General features: G+C 41.4%; 1 protein-coding gene across 22 annotated transcripts in view; it reads left to right on the top strand.

The window, feature by feature from the left end:
- Positions 1-19,374: 19,374 nt before the first annotated feature.
- Positions 19,375-20,723, top strand: part of LOC147464564 (uncharacterized) — a 95,192-nt gene continuing 93,843 nt past the window's right edge. For all 22 annotated transcript variants that reach the window (XR_015188559.1, XR_015188564.1, XR_015188558.1 and 19 more), the window contains exon 1: positions 19,375-19,611. The gene's annotated coding sequence lies outside the window, so the exon portion shown is untranslated. The remainder of the gene's footprint in view (positions 19,612-20,723) is intronic.

Here is a 20,723-nt window from a genome sequence, read left to right as displayed (position 1 = left end):
TATGGACGAAGATGAATCGAGCAAAATGGATGAATTGGCACTTTCTACCATTATGCTGACTTTGGCAGAAAGCGTTTACTTCAATGTAGCAGACGAGATGTCGGCTTATCAAGCATGGTTAAAGCTGAGTGATCTTTATGAGAAGCAGAGTGCAGCTTCACAGGTATACTGGCTTAAGAAGCTTGTTGACTTGAAGATGAAAGAAGGGACACCTATGTCCAATCATCTGAATGAATTCAACACAATCTATAGTCAGTTGTCAGCTCAAGGTGTCAAGTTTGATGAACCTGTTAGAGCTATGTTCCTGTTGATCACATTGCCGGAACGTTGGGACACTTTTCGCACAGCTTTGAGTAATTCTGCACCTCCAGATGGTTTGAACATAGCAGGTGTAGAAGGAAGTCTGCTTACTGAAGAAACCAATAGAAAGACAATGGACAAAGGCAAAGGAACAGCCTTAGTTGTCAGGGGAAGGACCAAAGAAAAGTACAAAGGTGGACAGAGGAATCAGTCGCGTAGCAAGTCTCGCAGTGTTAAAGGCAAGAGTGACATAGAATGCTACCATTGTGGCAAGAAGGGTCACATGAAAAGAGACTGCAGAGAATGGAAAGCAGAAAAAGGCAAAGACAAAGCTGAAGACCATGGTGAGAAGAACAAGTCCTCAGTGAAGATTCAAGAAATAAATGTGACAAACACTATTGCAGAGGATGACAGCCTAGTGTCAGGAGACATCTACTTCTTGAAGAATACAATGGACTCAGCTCTTCTTACAGCATCTGATGGAAATGCACTGAGTGACTGGATTATAGACTCAGGGGCATCACTTCATGTGTCTCCAAACAAGGAGTGGTTTACTTCTTATGTGACCACTAAATATCATGTTCGGCTAGGCAATGGGCAGACATGTGAGATCTTAGGTGTTGGAGATGTTCAATTGAAGTTTCAGAATGGCTCTTCTTTCACGCTGAAGAATGTGAGACATGTTCCCGCAATTACAAAGAGCTTGATCAGCACAGGTTTACTTGATGATGCTGGCTACGTCACCACTTTTGGACAGAACATGTGGAAGATATCCAAGGGTTCTATGACAGTAGCACATGGAGTAAAGTCTAGAGGACTTTACATGATTTATGTATCAAATGTCTCTAAAAATGTAATCAATGTAACCGAGCATCCGAACATTTCTTTGTGGCATAGCCGGTTATGACATATGTCCAAGAAGGGAATGGAAATCTTGTCTCGTTCTGGTTATTTGCCTGGCTTTTCATTTAATGATTTTGAATTCTGTGAACATTGTCTGTATGGTAAGCAAACACAGCAGCCACATAAGCATAGAAGCAGTAGAAGAGATACACAGTTGGCACTTGTTCATAGTGATTTGTGTGGACCTATGCCTAACCTATCTCTAGGGGGAGCTTCTTACTTTATGACATTTATAGATGATTACTCGAGGAAAGTATGGGTTTACTTTCTCAAGCACAAGGATGAAGCGTTTAGTGTTTTCAAAACGTTTGTGACACTTGTGGAGAATCAGAGTGGCAAGAAGCTTAAATGCTTACGCACTGACAATGGTGGAGAGTATGTTTCAAAGGCCTTTCAGGACTTTTGTGAGTCAAAAGGTATAAAACGTGAACTTACTGATACTTACAATCCTCCTCAAAATGGTGTTGCTGAGACGATGAATAGGACCATACAAGAGAAGGTCAGAAGTATGTTGTCTAATGCACAGCTGCCAAATGAGTTTTGGGCTGAAGCTGTATCAACAGTTGTTCATCTTGTAAATAGATCTCCTAGCAAGGTTTTGCAGAAGGATTCAGTGCCAGAGATGGTATGGTCAGGCAAAATGCCCTCATACAAGCATCTCAGAGTCTTTGGCTGTGAGGCATATACTCACGTTCCAAAGGAATTTAGGAACAAACTTGAGCCAAAGAGTAGAAAGTGCATCTTTCTAGGCTATGGTAATTCTGGTGAGATGGGGTACAGACTTTGGGATCCCGAATCCAGAAAGGTTGTCTGCAGCAATGATTTTCACTTTAATGAATCCAAATATCATTCTAAACCAGAGAGGGTTGAGGAGATTAGAAGAGTTGTCTTCCAAGAAGATGGACCTGCACGTGCAAGACAAAATGTCAGGGCTCAAGAGGAGCAAGGATAGGATAAAGTGGAACCACAGGTTGTGGCTGAGCCTGAGCCACCTATTGTGCGTAGATCTGGACGTATCACGCGACCTCCTAATAGGTTTGTTCCATCTATGAACTATGTCATGTTAACTGATTGTAATGAGCCTTCATGTTACAAGGAAGCAGTGCAAATGAAGGACTCCGGGAATTGGGTTTAGGGTTTAGGGTTTAGAGCTAAGTGTAAAGGGTTTTACAGACTCAGATTATGCAGGTGACTTAGACAACCGAAGGTCTACGTCAGGGTATGTCTTTACATTGGCTGGTGGAGCAGTATCATGGCATTCTAGATTACAAGATTGTGTTACTCAGTCTACTACAGAGGCTGAATATGTTGCAGCATCAGAGGCATGCAAAGAATCAATTTGGCTTAATCGACTAGTAACAGATTTGGGAATCAAAGAAGAGATGCCTGTGTTATATTGTGATAGTCAAAGTGCTATACAATTGGCTCACAATCCAGTTTATCACTCAAAGACAAAGCATGTGGATGTGAAGTATCATTTCATCAAGGAAATGCTCGAGGATAAGCAACTTCAGCTTGTCAAAGTTCACACCACAGAAAATCCTGCTGATCTACTTACAAAAGGACTTCCCTCAGAGAGCTTTGCACATTTTCGCAAGCAGTTAGGTGTAGGGTAGTACATCACTTCTCTACATCTCTTGTATATTAGCTTGTATAGTAGCTTCTCTCACACTTAAAGTACCACATTGGACTTTAAGTGGGAGGTTGTTGGGGTATAAAGCCCAATGTGGTTGCCCAGGTAAGTGGGCGGGCCGCCAGGTATGTACACATATTCTTTTGTAAAAACCTAATAAGAACTCACTATGCTCTACACATTACAGTAGAGCGAGTTCACCAGATCGTCGTGCTCTTCTTCTCGCACTCTCTCTCGCGTCGCACTTCAGCTCGTACTCCTTCAAAAAGGAGGAGGAACAAGAAGATTCAAGGCAAGAGCAAGAGAAAAAAGAAGAAGCTAAGCCCAAAGATGAGCAGCCAGAGCCAGATGAAGCGAGGTTTAACGTTTCTTAATCTACTAGCTGCGGGATATTCAAAACAAGAGGCAGCTACAGTATCATTTGACTTGACAAGCACAGGGCCCAAAGAACAGCTGCAGAGCCTGCGGTTAGTGGAATTGAAGGAGATGGCCACTGATACAGTGGACCTGTAGCCACCCACCAATGATTGGGAGGTGGTGATGACCAAGATAACCGGGCTCAGGGCACAATCAATGGCCACGGAAAGTGAGATGGCTAATCTCAAAGCCAATGAAGTTTTTATCAAATCCGAAGTAGACACACTACAAAGACAGAACCAAGAGCATATAGAGGAAGAAGCAGAGCTGCAAGCTAGTATGGCCAAGGCATTGCAAAGATACCAAGAGATGGAACGAGAGAATCAGGCAGTAGCTCAAAGAGTGCAAGGAGCTGAAGACGAATACAGAAAACTCAGCAAGACATTGACAGATGCAGAGAGGGAAAGGGACAACCTAACCCTACAACTTGCTGAAGAATCCAAGGAAGTGGAAACACTGAGAAATGCCAAGGAATTTAAGGAAAAGGTAGAGCTAGAGAATGAGGCTAGCCAGGATGAGGTAATAGAGCTTAAGGACCAGCTGAAAGTCAAAGATCAAACCATCCAACGGCTACGGGCATCTCCTGCCAGAGCCAGAGCTGCTAGCTTGACTCACACCACTTCAGAGAGTCAGCTTTATGAAGAACAAATGAAAGAGCTCCAAAAGGAGTTAACCTTAGAGAGAAAGCAGAGGTTGATGATGGCCGAGGGGTCAGTGGTCATGTAAACACGCATGGAAGAAGAGCACAAAGCAATGCAGAATGAGTTAAAAACCATCAAGAGAAAGCTCGAAGAGGCGGAGAAGATAAATACCGATCTAAACGACCTCCTTGTGAATATGGGAGAACAAGCTGAAGCAGAAAAGAAGACATTTCAGAAGAAAATAGAGGATCTGAGAGGTCAACAGCAAACAGAAGAGCAGTTTAGCACAGGGCCAACAGCCATGGAGGGAATAGACTTAGAGAATGTGGCAGATCCTGTGGACACCACCATGCAAGAGGAAATCCTTGTAGGACCCTCACAAGAGCCACAAGATCTAACACAAGAAGAAGAAGAGAAGCTGCAAAAGGCAATAGAAGCAGCAGTCAAAGACACAGCCAGAGAAGCTTTGGAATGGGAGCAGAGAGTCTTTAAGTCAATGACCATTAAGAAGATAGATGCCAGCAACCTTTGGCGTGAATGGCTACAGCCCTCTCTCCCATATCCTCTGCTAAAGTACGAAGCTGCCACAATCAACAAAAGAATCAAAGAGGAGCCAACAGTGCCACTGTGCAAAGCAGACATCTCCAAGCCTGAAGGGGTAAAGTTGATAGTCGACTCTCAGCCCAAGTGGAGAAAGGCATGGCTGACAAAGTACCCACAGTACCTAATCCATTTGGTAGGGGCACCTAAAGTGATCAGAGATAACCTCAGTTTCTGCCCACTACCAAGGATGAGGACGTGGAAGGCCCATGAGCTATTGCAAAGAAGCAAACCTACGTGGCTAAATTACCCGAAGCTGCCAGGCTTGAAGGCGGGCGAGAGAATAAGTGGGCAATACATGGTGAAAACCCTAACGAGCGCCATCAAATTGTTCGTTGGCTCGCCTGACCTATCTTGCATCATGATGAGAAAGATTTGCAAAACACTTTTGACAGTCTTTGAGACATTCAAAGAAGGCCAGGCGACAGACAGTATCTTCTTCTTTCAAGATACATACAGATGTGCATACGATCTGTCTGGTCAGCCTTCCCACGAGGTGATACATGCATTGTATCAACGGGATCATGTTTTTGCCATCCTATCACCTCCAAGCCTTTGAAGAAGCCTTCTACATTGGCTTCTTCACAATCAGCACAGATATATTCGGCCCGACGCTACTAGCTCAACATGCAAGATACGAGTCACTGCTCAAGATGAGAGAAAGCCTAAGATGAAGAAGCAGCTCAACAACCATGTCAGGGACGACATGTACAAGGAGGAGGGGAGTGTTAGAAGCTGGACACACCCTATGGAAAATGATTGCTGACGGATTATTATTTTTTGTAATTATTCATTTATTGAGAAAACCCGACATTTCACCTTTGTAAATATTGGGGCTTACAGAAGTTTCCAGATTATACCAGTTTTGACATTTAGATTGAGTAGATGGTTAAAATGGAACATTAGGGTTTGAGAATTGTAAGGATTTATACCACTTTTTTACCTTAATGAAAAAACCTTTTGTCATTTTAAAAAAGTTTGAAGTCTGTGAGTGAGCGTACTGTGTACGAGAGAGAGTGAGAGCTTCATCTTGATGCTACGCGTGCACCAGTGGTCGAAATCGAGTGCGGAGAAGTGCAGCGTGTTGCCCCCGACGAGAGCTACGCACCAATACCTACATTACGTGTGTACGGTCCGGTTTTGCGAGCTCCATCTACGAGCTTCGTCTAGTGGTTCGGTGAGCATACGTTGTCCGTTTTTGCATTGCAGCATATCCACGCGTTCGCATTGAGTAGAGCTACACATTAGGCACTTTAGTTTTCGAAAACAACGACCTACAAATGTCGGCCAGAAATCCTACGTGATTTTGCACCGGGTGTTTTGGGTTGGGATTTTGGTTCATAAACCTTAGGGAGAGCGACCTATTGGTATTAGTAGGATCTCCTTCAAGTTCTGTGGCGTTTCGAGATTGTTTGATGGGTATTCGGCTCTAGAAAGAGTTGTAGGAAATCTCCTCTTTATGCACTCCTGAAGGCTGTAGCTTAGACAAGAGACCTCTGTAGGAATTAGTTAGGAGTCGGTTGAGTGTAGGTTGACACCCTATGCTTATTTCCACGCGCCTGCGGGTAGAGCTTCGTCCTTAGCTGACAAATCTTGCTAGGTGAGTTCTCGCTGTGCTGACGTCCGTCACGGCATATCCGTCCAACAAACGCACACAAGAATCACAGGTCTTGCGAACAAAGGTACGGTCATTATAAAACAAAGAGACAATGTTAGGCACTCGCGTGCGAAAGAAGAAACTACGGAATCTTGAAACGTTGAAGGTAGGCTTTGGCGGCCTTAAAGAAAAGAATCCAAGCATTGAGGTGAGCATTGTAAAGTGTCTAATTAATTTAAACTAATCTAAGTTTTTGCTTATGTTAGCTATGCTTTCTTTGTAGAGATTCTATCTATCCAGACAAAGAAAACATAGACCCGAAGGCCAATGTAGGAAAGCAGTTAAAGCCATTGATAACTAGTGGTCTTGCAAAGGATATAATACATGACAAAAAGTTGAAGGTCTTGCAACGGGATGTCGTTGATGACAGGTTCATTTCAAAGAATGCAGTGCCTGCCAAGCAAATACAGGGTACATTGGACTCCCTTGGCGTTAGTAAAGGAGATTACTCAGCTATTCAACAGTCTATATCTTACATGTCTAAGCTTTTACCAATAGCTGCAAGTGTTTGGAAGGAAAGACTACAGCTCAATAATGAACAAACCAACTTCATTGGATGCCCATTTCATATTCAAGATATTTATAGCTCACAGGGAACTACTATCACTTATGATGAGTACAACAATATCTTCATGGACCTGACTTTGTTGCAAACTAGAATGGTAGAGTTTTACAATATCACATTCGAAGAGACAGGTGGCGTTCTACATTTTGATTTGAAGCTAGATGAGTGTGAGATTCTTAAAGAGAAGAAGCTAGAGCGAGTTACAATCACATTAATGAATAGGGCTCTTTCTAAATGTCCCACTGATGACCCTACATACGTCAATGTTCAAATAGAAACAAACATATGGTGGCTTGGTGCATTTTAGGTAATCCAGTTATTCCCAATTTTGCAGCTCTAGCAAGCCCTCTATTGTACCTAAATTTTAGATTTATTTTTTGTATCTCAAAAGGATTAATCTTGCAGGTAAAGAAAGAAGACCATGACATTTTATTTTGGGTGTTGCATCAAACCCCTATTCCAGATATCATTGATAAGCAAATGAATCAAGGAGAGGTACTGGTTGTAGATGGAAGAGGAGACTTTCAAGTTCAATGGCATCTTGCAGGTGACCTCAAAACACTAAAGTGTATGTATAATTGTGGAATGGGTGCCATGGAAAAATCTCCATGCTTGTATTGCAAGGAGCCTACAAAGGTGATGGACCCAAAGTGGTGGCGAAAGGCTCCTACTCGTCACAATCAAGACTCTAATTTCCGACCAATTCTGGATATACCACTTGTTAATGTCCATATTTGTACAATGCATGGTCTCTGCCAAATTGTAGAGAAGCTGGTATATCTGTACATTGGGTTTGCTTGGAAAATCAAAAAGTCAACTGAATGACAAGTCGCTCTAGAGGCTTTGAAACTAGTTTTGTCATATATTGGTCTACATGGGGGCAATGTGAAAATCCAGCGGGACGAAAAAAATGTCAACCAATGAGAAAGATGTACCCTGCAAACCATCCATAGGTGGGGTCAAGGCATGCCATTTGCTATCTAAACCTCAAGGTATGAAAGATATGAAGCCAAGAAAGCGAGGGAGAGTATATCACTCTACCTACATTAGCAAAGTTGAGTATATGCACTAGAAAAAACTTCATTTAGCAGTGAAAGACCAAGACCCAACAACTCGCAATGCAAATGGTGATGTGTGGAGTTCCATTGACACGTTATTTCAAATGTGCGAGAATGATGATTGTTGGTCACAGGATAATCTCAGCAAGTTTAAACAGAACCTTCAACTATACTGAAAAAATCCTTCAAGACAGCATGGACTGACCTCAAATCACTCATTACATGGTGAATTCAAAGCAACTCATATAGTCTTAGTACTAAGTTTGTGTTTAAATTTCTAAATAAATTTCTTGTTTTGCAGCACATTGTTTTTAATCATTTGCCATACTTCATCCAAAAGTATGGAAATCCAGGTGTATGGAACACCAAAGGCCTGGAGAAGTCTCATTACATGGCTAGAAAGGCCTACTTCAGACACACATAGCATGGAGGCTCTTGAAATAAGGCAAACAATTTGAAGGAGTTATTTCAATGGTTTTATCGCAGAATCATTCATCACATGCAACAAAAGTAAGAATTGCCCTCTTCAGCAACCGTAGAGGCAATCAGACATTTGCAATTTCAAAAAAGAAAGCGAGCAGACGCATTCAACAACTCAAGTGCTCTTAAAAGTCAAATGAGGTGGAGGAAGACAATGCAATATGCCTATCATTGGTGGAACAAGAGAATTAGAGTTTAGATGATCGGATGTACCACAAATGCGTGTAGAATTAAATTCAATATGTACCACAACTATTTCAACCTCTTGATGATTTGCAAATATCATTTGGAACCTCGCCCTTGTATCTGATCATTAAATGTTTTCCATACTCTAAGAGTTTAGTAGGGTTTTCTTTCCCTAAAGATAATGCCATTTTTGTGTATGTGTAGTAATATGTTGCACGGCCCCCAGTATATCCTAGCAAGTAACCAAAACATTCTCTCCCAAAAACCTTGACGAGGATAACTTTGTCAACATTTTGTGGCAGCATTCGACCACCTAAGAAGCGAGATAATGTCTTGAAAGCATAGGTTATAGTATTCCCCTCTTGTGACATTCCATTGTGGAAGATTAGGATGGGTGCCTCACATAAACTAGGAAGATATTGTCCTAGAGCTGCATCCCTACCACGGAACTGTCTTCTTCGACTACGAAGAAAATCATCCTTTTCAACAATCCATGACTGTAAACAAAAGAAGTGTTTGTGTGTGTGTGTGTGTGTGTGTGTGTGTGTGTGTGTGTGTGTGTGTGTGTGTGTGTGAGAGAGAGAGAGAGAGAGAGAGAGAGAGAGAGAGAGAGAGAGAGAGAGAGAGAGAGACAAAGATAGGGAGGGTGGGGTAGGATTTTATACCATGAAACTCTCATCTTGCAAAAAAATATCATCCTTCCATAGGTTGACTGATCCGGTTGACTCCTGGGCTGGTCGCTTAAACCAATCCTCCATATCCTGTTTACTAGTTGATGGCTTGAGATTATTTCGAATAGTTTGAAATGTGGCTTCATCAAGAAGGCTTTCTCTATAATTTTTTTCCTTTTCAAAGCAGAGTTTAAGGCAGTCCAGTGGGTTACTGGAGATCTCCATTGCCTCGTCATCACTATTGTCATCTGAAACAAATTCATTCCTCTCCTTCTAATACTTGGAGATAGTGGCCAGTGCAAAGTCCTCCTGCAAACAAAAAATACTTTGTATATCATGAAGGAAAATGTATGACCTATCTCCAAATTTAAACTCTGGCACTCTTGGTAGCATTAAGGTGGCTTGTCGCTCATTGAAACCTGACACATCTAGATGTAGCTTGATATCTGAGGTTTTCACTGAGAGAAGATTGCTTCGTTCCACCTCTTTTGCTTCTTCTTCAAGGTCAATGGACTCCTCTATCTCTGTCACTTCAATATATTCCTCATCCTTTTCCTCCTTTTCATCTGTTGCTAACTCGTGTTCCTCCATGACCTCCTTAGGATCTTTCATAAGACTTGTACATAATCCATTTAAAAATATTAAAAGTCCAAAGGATTCTTGAACCAGCTTGCACTCCCGTTCATGTAAGCTGCACCAGTGGGGTCTGTACATAAGAGGTAGCTGATTATACTTCTTGTAAAATTGTCTTTTAGGATCACAGTCTTTTAAATGGACTACCACCATTTCACCGACATTAACCTTGCCCTCTTGAGTGTGAAGCTCAAACTTCTCTCGTTCCAGCTTCAAGTGTTCACTTTGTTCAGCTATAAACAGAGGGCGATTAAATGAGCATTAAAAATGCAGGAGACTAAGTCAAACTTATCACCGGTCCCAGAAGAAACTGCAAAATCTAAAAGCCTTTCATCAATCATTGTAGGGTCTTCATAAATAACTGCCTCTTTTTTCTTTGGGATTGTTGCAACACATTGGACACTCTGCACGGTAGGTGCTGAAAAATTCACATCTCTCTTAAGTGAGTTCTGTAAAGTAAATTTTGGAGTAGAAGGGGACTCCATTTCGACATATGGATCAGTATCAGGCTCCTCCAAACTCATGGTAGGCTCTGCACCAGATATATCAATGGGTTCTATGAAGTCTACATTCCTCTTCATTGAACAGTTTCGGCAGTCTCCTCGGAATGTTTTCTTGGCCAATGATGCGCTCGGGATCTATTTTCTGCCTCTTCCTCCTATGAAATCGTAATCCTGCCATTTATTTCATACTAAGAAATATAAGTTTCTTCAAACATAAACAACAAGAAGAGTACCACATGATCATATAAGTTTTGAACAAACAATAGGTAGGTATCTCACAATTATTTCCAACTAATCATATAGACAATAACACAAGATGATTAGCATGTGTGCATCCTTTGATAGAATGCAAAGTAGCTTTATAGTTGTGAAGAGAAAAAGCCAATCAAGTGGATCACGGCGCGTGGAATACATAAACAAAACTCCACAAAACTACTGGCGCACCGTGATCCGCTTGATTGGCTTTTATAGAAAGTAATAGCTTCCAAAACATTAAAAAAAATTATACTCCACAAAAAAACCTTTGTACAATTTCAAGAGTGGATCACGGCGCGCGGAGTACATAAATGAACCTCCACAACACTACTGGCGCGCCGTGATCCAATTTTGTTTGGTGAAATGTTAAATGGTCTTTTACATTTTGAAGCACAATTCCTAGACACAACTAAACTATGGAGCAAATGAAAGTGAAGAGATTGCCTTTACCTTTGCCAGGATTAAACATTGCTCTTGGAGTAGAGATTCAAGACTGGGAATGTTGTTGTTGGTCTTCACGGTTCTGATTAATGCACCTTGTAGGAGGCAGAGGCCTTTTTAACTCTCTCTCTCTCTCTCTCTCTCTCTCTCTCTCTATGTCTGTATTTGCTTCTCCAATATGATTTCTCTTCTCCCATTTACTAAGTTACTCTCTCTCTCTCTCTCTCTCTCTCTCTCTCTCTCTCTCTCTCTCCCCTTTTCATACAATAATAGACATTACCGTTAGCGTTTTTAACAAAGCACGCCAACATGCAATAAATGGCTGGTACGACCATAATAAATAGTTTTTAACAATCAAAAAATATGTGTACTATTTATGGTAACAAATGCACACTTGGATTCATGATAAGAGAGAGAGAGAGAGAGAGAGAGAGAGAGAGAGAGGGAGGGGGGGGGGGGGGGGGGGGGGGGGGGGGGGGGGGGGGGGGGGGAGGGAGAGGGGAATTCAAGAATTGGTGCACGACGTGCGATATGTCATATTCTCTTCTCAATTTTAAGCCCGCGCGCAGTGATCCACTCAAAGAGAGAGAGAGAGAGAGAGAGAGAGAGAGAGAGAGAGAGAGAGAGATCCTTTGCATTTATCTCTTACAGTGGAATGGCAAGAACAAAAGCAACAAAAAGGAAGGCAGGGAAAGGATCAGGGCTTGCAAAGAAAGCATGTGGAATGTCTGCTAGTATGAAGAAAAGTTCATGTAAACCAATGAAGATATTAAAGGGACCAAGAATGAAGAATATTCAGAGACACATGGGTTTATTTAGAGAGATAAGAAAAGCTCAGAATTGTATTGAGCTTTGTGTCCCTAAACTTCCTTTCCAAAGAGCAGTAAGGTAAATTTGCGAGGAAGCATGTGCTGGTACAATGAGATGGAAGGCTGTTGCCCTGCTCTGTCTTCAAGAAGCTGCAGAAGATTTTTTACTGGAGTACTTTAATGATATCACCATTGTTGCTGCTCATGCTCACCGGGTCACAATAATGGACAAGGACAATGAGACACTCAAGAGAGTACGTTGGAGATATGAAGCTCCTCATCCCTAATGAGTTTATTGACCCTAAAATGAAGGATATATTGCTAATACCACCAGGCCGACATGATCATGGGGTTAAGATTCATGAGGTTACTCATGATGTCAACACCAGAGACAGAGCTAAGCAAAAAGAAAGACGTTACCTGAAATCGGAGAACTTAAAGAGGATACAGACTGCTGATGCTGATGAAGAGGCACAGAGGAGAAATTATGGGCAAGTTACCATAGACTTAAATGAAAGAAACAACGATATTTTACATTCCATGAAAGAAGGGCTGTTAGCCACCATTCTCCTTGCTGATTGTACTCGACAATTAGCACTGGATTCTGTTGATATTGGGATTTTGAAAGATCCCAATGCACAAATTACAGACTCTATTGTTTATTTATGCCTAAAGTAGGTGCTCTTCTCTACCTTTAAGATCCTTTACTATTGTATTTGGTCTCTAATTAAATCCTTGTTATTGATTGTAGCTTAATAAAGAGCCAGCTCCCTCAACAACCCATACTAAAATACATGTTTTAGATCCACAGTTGTCTATGCCACTCCGAATAAAAAACACCCCTCATGGCATATTGGAGAGATGGTTTGTCCGTTGTCCAATGCTTCAGGTCACAACTCTGGTGTTTCCATACGAATCAAATAATCATTGGAGCCTTGTATGCATTGAACTGGACAAACAAGTGGTATGGACTATCAACTCCATACGAGGAACACATTCAGAGATAAGAGTGTGAGTGTTGATACAACCTTGAGTTTTTATTTGGGCTATGGATGATGACCTCAATATTGTTAATAACAAATAACTTTCACTGTTCATAGATGTGTAAAAAGATTACTTCACGTCTATGGAAGGCTTTGTGGAAATCATGAACTCTACAGGACAACCTTTAAAGCTGTCGAAGTGCCTAATCAAACAGATCTAAATTCCTATGGTTGGAGATGTCTTCTCCACGCAGAGTACATACTACAGAGTTTTTTTGCTTTGAATCCATTTATGTCTAAGGTATTTCCGTGCTATGGTTTGGACCAACTTGATGCTATTATTAATTGATGTATTGACCACATGTTAACCTAATTTTGGAGAATGCTGTAGAAAATTATACATTGGAGTATTTACAAAGGTACCGTGCATCAATGATTCCACATCTACTATCTCTTTAACTCCAAGAGTTTTAGATGCAAAAGACAGTTTTGTCGACGACCATATAATAACTTTAACAATGACCGGTGATGAGGAAGTCATGCCAGTTTCCACCACTGGAAACCAAATCCCTAAAATTGACCCCATATTACAGGAATAGACACCGGTTGATCAATGTGAAGTAGACCAAGCTCTTGAAAATGCACATGTAAAATGCTCTTCAGAGTCGAGGAATGCAACAGAGGGTCTAGGCCAAGTAGAGGAGGATAAGGGAGTGCCTATTATTGTGGAACAGGATGAGGCACATGATCAATATGAGGGAGTCCAAGCTCGTGTAATTGCTAATGTGAAGAGCTCTTCAGAGCCGAGAGAAGATACAGAGTGTCTAGACCATGTAGAGGTGGAGGCCAGTGTTGCAAGTCAAAGCCAAGAACAAACAACAGAACAAGTTAACCATTCGGCCATGGAAACACAAGAGTCCTGTACTGCACAACCACAAGAGGTGGATACCCTTGGCAATACAAAAGGGAACATCGACACTCAACAACAGAATGTCAACATTAGAATTGACCAGTATGGACTCTTGCTTCAAGTAGATATTGTTGTTCCGGTAATATCCATTGTACTTAAATAATATACTCTTTTTCGTTTCTAACTACTTATATGTATACACACAATGATTGTAGAGGCTAATTATTTTGAACCTCAATGGATTGTTGCTGCTACGACAGCCGTACAGAGTACATACAGAGATCTCCGATTTACGTAGTTTTTGCTTGGGAAATCTCAGAGTAGTAATTCGACCAAACACAAAGGAATTTTTGAATTTTTTAAATTCCACAGTTTAGGGTTGCTATCTGGTCTTCAATGCAGGCCCAAAACTTGAATCCCCTTGTTTCCATAGTTTGCACTTTGGCTGAAATTCAGAGATCGGATTTTTATTTTGTGTATAGTCAAAGAAATTGTAATACCATTGCGGGACATTTCCACCCAACTAAAGCTAATGTACCACTTTTCTACAAGCCCTTTGAATAGATCAATGTGCCTTATGATGCTCTCAATACTTTGTTGATTGATGGCACACCACATAAGGGTTTACTTAATTCACCCGGCACTACTATTTCCCCACCTTCATTTGAAGGGCATCTTCAAGATTTTTACCTAGAGGATATTTTGGTTCCATACCTGCAAGGAATGTACTTAAGCCCATTGAGCACATTGGAATTTGTACTTACAAATGAACTTAGTAATTCATTGTTTATACATTAAATTGATACTGTCTACCTGTCTATGTGTTTCGAATACTCAGAGAGAGAGAGAGAGAGAGAGAGAGAGAGAGAGAGAGAGAGAGAGAGAGAGAGAGAGAGAGAGAGAGAGAGAGAGAGAGAGAGAGAGAGAGAGAGAGAGAGCCTTGAGCAAACACTTGATATTAAGATTAAACTAATAAAAAAATTTACATTTTGTTGAAGCCATTCTTCAGGCTAGATTACATGGACACAATTTGAATACAACCAAAAAGATCTCCACACAGAAAATGCTTCTCCCTTTGTTGCATTACTCTTTGTCCGCCCAGCAAGAAATAAAATTTTACGGAGTCAATGTCAGCAGTATCCTCTACTATGTCATGTCAAAGTTGCAAAAGGTTGCATTGCTGCCTTATTGTAATTATTGTCATAAGATTTAGGTCTTTGTCCACGACTTCCACGTCTATGACAACATTGTTTGCCAAACTTGCTGCTTCTTGATCCATAGGCACATAACAACCTTCAACAATGTGAGAACGCTTGTACCAAAAGGAGATTATTAATGTATGTGTCACAAGCATATACTTGACAATGAAAGTGTCAAGAGAAATCTTGCAACATATGCCATCTGTTTCATTCACATACCACCCTCGATCAAGAAGCTTATCACACAAGAGGGAATCAAATGATTTGTAGAGTAGCATTGTTTTAGCAACATGTACATTGCAAGTATGAAATAACTCAATAAAGAGACCAACAGGACAGAAATTTGCAAGTTTCACCAATTTAGTGGGTATAGAGTTTTGGAGAGACCTCCGAACATCCCTATAGAGCATGCTCCTCAATGCCTCACTCATTGTTGTGTCGAGAACGAGCCAATCCACGGAGTTCCAGTTGGTTAGTAGTGAAACCTTCATCAACACTCCTCTCTGATTCCTTTGATTGAGTTGGTAGAAATGGTCATAGAAGAAAATACCCTCGTCTGCAAGGCTTTTGCTAGTTCTGCCCGCATATTGCAAGATCCCAATATGAGCATGGGTCGGAGAGATGAGACCTATAATGAACTCCTGTGGCTCCCATTCCTCATATGAGGAAGGATAAACATCTGTGAATGTAAAAGAATAGAAATAAATACAAACATCTCTATAACCTATTTAAATATCTGTAATAAGAGAACAAAAAAAACAAATTCACATTTGAAATGTAAGATAACATTTATAGAGGAGTACTAAATAATTAATTCACAGTTGCATCGTAGATTATGCACCATGGAGACATCGCCACCATTAGCAATCACATCAGAGTGAGTGAAAACATGTTGAACAAAGACCTCTTTCACAGTCTTCTTACCAACCTGGACTTTGAAATCCAGAACTCTTGCTTTCCATGCAGAACGAAACATATTTGTTGCTTTCGAGATTTTTCTCCTTCTTGGCTGCATAAGAACGCAAGAACTTTTGCTTATCCTCTGCTCTTGCCACCTATTATCTGTAGTGAGAGAGTTTGAGATTGAGATAGTGCTTATGCTACTACATGGTCTTCTTGGCACACTAATGGTGAGGTTAGTTGGGGACAGTGTAGAGTAACCTCTAGAACTTCTTGGGCGGGAAGAAGACGAAGCTATAGCTATAATGGAGGGAGAATGAGTTTTGAAAGCCTTTCATAAAGGTAGTGGATATCTTTTAATGAAGGGAGAGAGTTAGCTATCAATCAGTAGTTAGGTTTCAACAACTTGACGGCTACTGGAGTGGGCCCTACTTTGTGAGACGAGGAAGTTACCTTACGAAAATGGGACAAATCTCAATATTTTAAAATTCTTTCTTTCATTTTTGTGATATTTTTCATGCATTTCTATGTTACATAAGGTTGCTGCTCATTGGTTGCGCCTTCTTTTCTCTCTCTTCAATTAGGCCCTCCAAATGATCTCCAAAATTTCCTAATGGTTGGAGAGCTGCCCTCTCTTTGCATCTGCTGAAAACAGCCTAGCGCTTCCTGACCCTGCCTCTGTTGGGCATATCCCGTGATCAGAGCATTCAAAGAGACGGCATTCTGGACAGGAAGATCATCGAGCACTTTTGTGCTTTATGAAGTACACCGCATTTGGCATACATGTCGAGCAAGGCATACTTGAGGCCCTCTCTTCGCAAATGTTGAAAATAGTCCTGGCCCTACCCCTGTTGGGCATATTCCACAATCAATGCACTCCAAGAGACAAGATTCCAGAGAGGAAGCTAGTTCAACCATTGCTGATTCTCTCTCTCTCTCTCTCTCTCTCTCTCTCTCTCTCTTTCTCTCTCTCTCTCTCTCTCCCCTCCTGCAACAGAAAACAGTCTAAAGCTTCCTGCCTTGCCCCTATTGGGCATATCTTGCAATCAATGCACTCCAAGAGACAAGATTCCGGACAGGAAGCTAGCTTTGCTTACTCTCTCTCTCTCTCTCTCTCTCTCTCTCTCTCTCTCTCTCTCTCTCTCTACTCCGTGCACCCGATATACTCTCTCCCCGGCAACGGTGTGCTCTAACTAACAAGATCATCATAAACTCTTTTGCCCATACCAACATCTTGCATGATGCGAGATGCCTTCAAGCTGCACGTGTAGATGATTGCATCCGGAGTTGGAGGCTTTCAAGATGCAACAAAAAACAGTCCAGAGCTTTGCGGTTTCTCTCTCTACTCTCTCTCTTTCTCTCTCTCTCCGCACCTGCTTACAGCCACATGCCTTCAAGATGCATGTGGATATGATTCAGGAGGGAGGCCCTCGCTTTGCATCCGCTGATAATAGCTTAGAGTAATCTGACCCTACTTCTGTTGCATTTATCCCGCAATCAATGCACTCCAAGAGACGACATTCTAGTCAAGAAGCTCCTCACACACTTTCTGTGCTTTTTGAAGTGCACCAAATTTGGCATACATACCGAATAAGGCGTTGCCAAGCATGACATTATTTTGCAACAGCCCATGACTAACAGTGAACTTTTAAGCATGCCTAGGTGATTTCATCTAGACAGAGGCCATCACTTTGCATCCGCTGAAAACAACATAGAGCCTTCTGTCCCTACTCCTGTTGTGCATATCTCGCAATCAGTACATTCCAACAGATGCCATTCCAGACAACAAGCGAGGGCTACTTCACCACCCCCTACAAGCTCGCCCACTTTCCTATATTGCTCGTCCTCTGCCTTCTTTGGTGCGACAAAAGCAGACAGTGTTGTTTTTTTTGCATGAAGCTCCCGCTAAATTTAGCCTCTGTCTTCTACCATTTCCTCTCCAATCAACCAATGCCAAGTGGCATGCTTCTCCTTTCTCCATTTTGCAAATCGCTCTTAGATAATCAAGGTAAAGAGAATACGAAGTACAAATCCAGTGGAAAAGTTCGACAATATCCATCAACAAGGATGACCAAAATCAACAAGTCAACTTTATACCAACCACGGATGCTGAAGACAAAACATTCACGGATAACGAAGAGCCGCAATTAACATAGCCTAGTTAGATTCAAGGTGACAAACAAGAGCAAAAACAGATGCCTCAATCACAAGATCTTGAACTACAAACCGTCAAACCAACCAAGGAGACAAAGACTTGAATCTTCTTAGAAGCAGAAACACAACCTAAACAACGCATAAAATTTGGGTGCCCAAGAAGTTGCTACAGGCACAGTAAATGGCCAAGAAAATATGGATTCCAAAGAGAACATAGAAACAAGCAACTCCGTTGCAAGACAGGTAAAAAGCCAAAACATGAGAGAACTTGAGACCAAAAAGGTTCCAAAAACAAAGGAAATTGCTGCTAAATGGGTCCCAAAGACAAGGAAAATTGTAACCAAGTGGATTCCAAAACAGGTTTCACAACCAATCAGTGAGCCTAGACTCAAGACAATGCCAAGCAGAGTAAAGAAAACCACATACAAATGGGTCAAGAAATCCATCCCAGAGAAGAGTTAACCCATTGCTGCACCAAAGGAATTTTTGGCTTTCTAAAAGAAACCCTTAGTGTTGTGTTAGATTAGGGAGACTCCTTTCATTTCACATCTTGACATGATGGAGACTTACCTTTCATTTCACATGCTGGCATGTCTTTACTTTTGTTGAATTCTATTGTTTTAGAATGCTAAAGTGAAGCTTCGCCTTGCATAAATTTTAGTAAATTTTACACACACACATGTTTTTTTTGCATTCGATTGTTTTAGAATGCTAAAGTGAAGCTTCACTTTGCATAATTCTAATAAATTCTATACACACATATATATAATAATTAGTTCTTTTTATTTCACCTTTCATTTCACAACTTCACATGACTTTACATTTCTTGCATTTTATAGCTTGATTCTAGTCAGTGTCAATGTTCGAAAAAATCTCTTTTATTAAGCGGCTGCTGGTCATGTTTCTTCCTCACAAAGAAGAAAAGCAAAAATACTAACAGAAATTTTGAGATTTGCAAAATTTTTGGACGACTTCCTCACATATTTTATCGATTTTTCTTCCGTTTACCATGGTTTGTTGTTGGCTAGTCTTGATTTTCAATCGGCTCAAGACTAAACTAAGACAATCCTTTCCCAAACATTGATACCAGTTTAATTCAACCTAACAATTATATCACTTTCGTAGGGCGGTTATACAGATTGGCTACCCAAACTTGGGCGGTAGGTACGTGAGCTGAGCTAGTTGCCAGATGCCAAAAGATTATTCGCTCCATGAGATGCACGCTGGACAACTCCGTGGACTGCCAAGCTCCCCCGCCCATCCACGGCAGTGGTTGAACCTCAGGCCCCACCGAAAAAGACAAAGTGCGTAACCAATAGAACAAGGCTGCTTTACATATAAGTGGGGTCGCTTTTATTAATATATGACAACTTGGGCATATTAGTGTGTAAAGCCTCCCCGCCCGTCCCCTGAGTGGATGGGCACAGGCTTCGGGAGTCTATAACCGCCCTTATTGTTTTTGAACGCCGTCGTGACCCTTTCACTTGTTTCAATTAACTTCGATTAACAATGAAGCAGCGAGGCCAAGTGCCGTAACTCGGCCAACGATCTACAGGAACATAGAGAGTCTACCAGGGACAATAATCTCACACCATGGGTAGAGTGCACTAGTCAGCTCATTTGCGTTCAGAGCATCCAGAGAGAGAGCAGGGACGGCCTTGAGCGATCGACTTCCGGGCATCCATATGCAGCGCACAACGAGAGAAATGAGCGGTAGGTTCATCTAACCCTAAAAAACAAAGTCACTAACTCACAACTCACATGCATGAGACACAGAGAGAGAATGGTGTACGGGTAGGACAAAATGTCAAATGGCCATAGGATGAGCTAGAGTTGTCCAAAATGAGTGTTGTGAGCACCTATAGGTTCACAAAAGGGTAGGGAACAAGCAGATGTCAAAACAGTCACAAAAAAACTTTGTGCCACCCACCTCCAAACATGTTCAAGAAGACATCATCAGCTAGGTCTTGATGAGAGCAACCTCTCAAGCCTTACAATGTCCAATTTGGATCTCCAACAAAGCAGGAACAGGTTCTCAGCCAAAAACTGACCTAAAGGGAATGACAAGTTACCCAATTCAAGTCAAGCTTGGCCCAATAGATCCCCCTTGCCATGAGGATTATGCCCATGTAATCAAAATTCAAAAATGACCACAGTGGCACAAACCGCGAAGTTACCCAATTCAAGTCAAGCTTGGCCCAATAGATCCCCCTTGCCATGAGGATTATGCCCATGTAATCAAAATTCAAAAATGACCACAGTGGCACAAACCGCGGTTTGTGCCACCTACACTTAATTCACAAAATTTTGGGAGTGACGGCTTCCACTAGACTTGGCCTACACTCATGAACTTCCAATGGTCAATTTGGACAAGTTTTCAAGAAGATATGAACATTACAGGTGCAAGTCAACGAAAAATTGCAAAATTAGGTCAAAACTTGCCGAATTAGGCGCAAAGTCCAAAATTTTGATACCTTAAGTTATAAGGGACTTAGCAAGACCTATAGGAGCAAGAAGTTTGGATAGAAAGTGATCAGAATTCAAATTAGGGTAGAAAGCGCGTTTTTCTTGCGTTTTTCACCAAATTTGTCCTAATAGCAAGCACATGGGTAGGAGTTCAAGTATGATGCTTGGGATAGCTAGAAACAGGTCATATGAAGGCACTGGAAGAGGCTCAAGTTGGTGAGAGAACCATAAGCAGCCAAAATAGGGTAAAGGGAGAAGGCGAATGAGAAAAAATTCAAGAAGAGGTACCTATGTTGGTAAAAAATCAACCAAGTGGACCTAGATGGGTAGAGGAGAGCCTAAGGAAAAGATGAGCCTAT

This window comes from Adiantum capillus-veneris, chromosome 1, assembly GCF_014529385.1.
Source record: "Adiantum capillus-veneris isolate H3 chromosome 1, ASM1452938v2, whole genome shotgun sequence".
Lineage (NCBI taxonomy): Eukaryota > Viridiplantae > Streptophyta > Polypodiopsida > Polypodiales > Pteridaceae > Adiantum > Adiantum capillus-veneris.
Note: the sequence above shows the minus strand (reverse complement) of the source record. Positions and strands in the feature narration are given on the sequence as shown.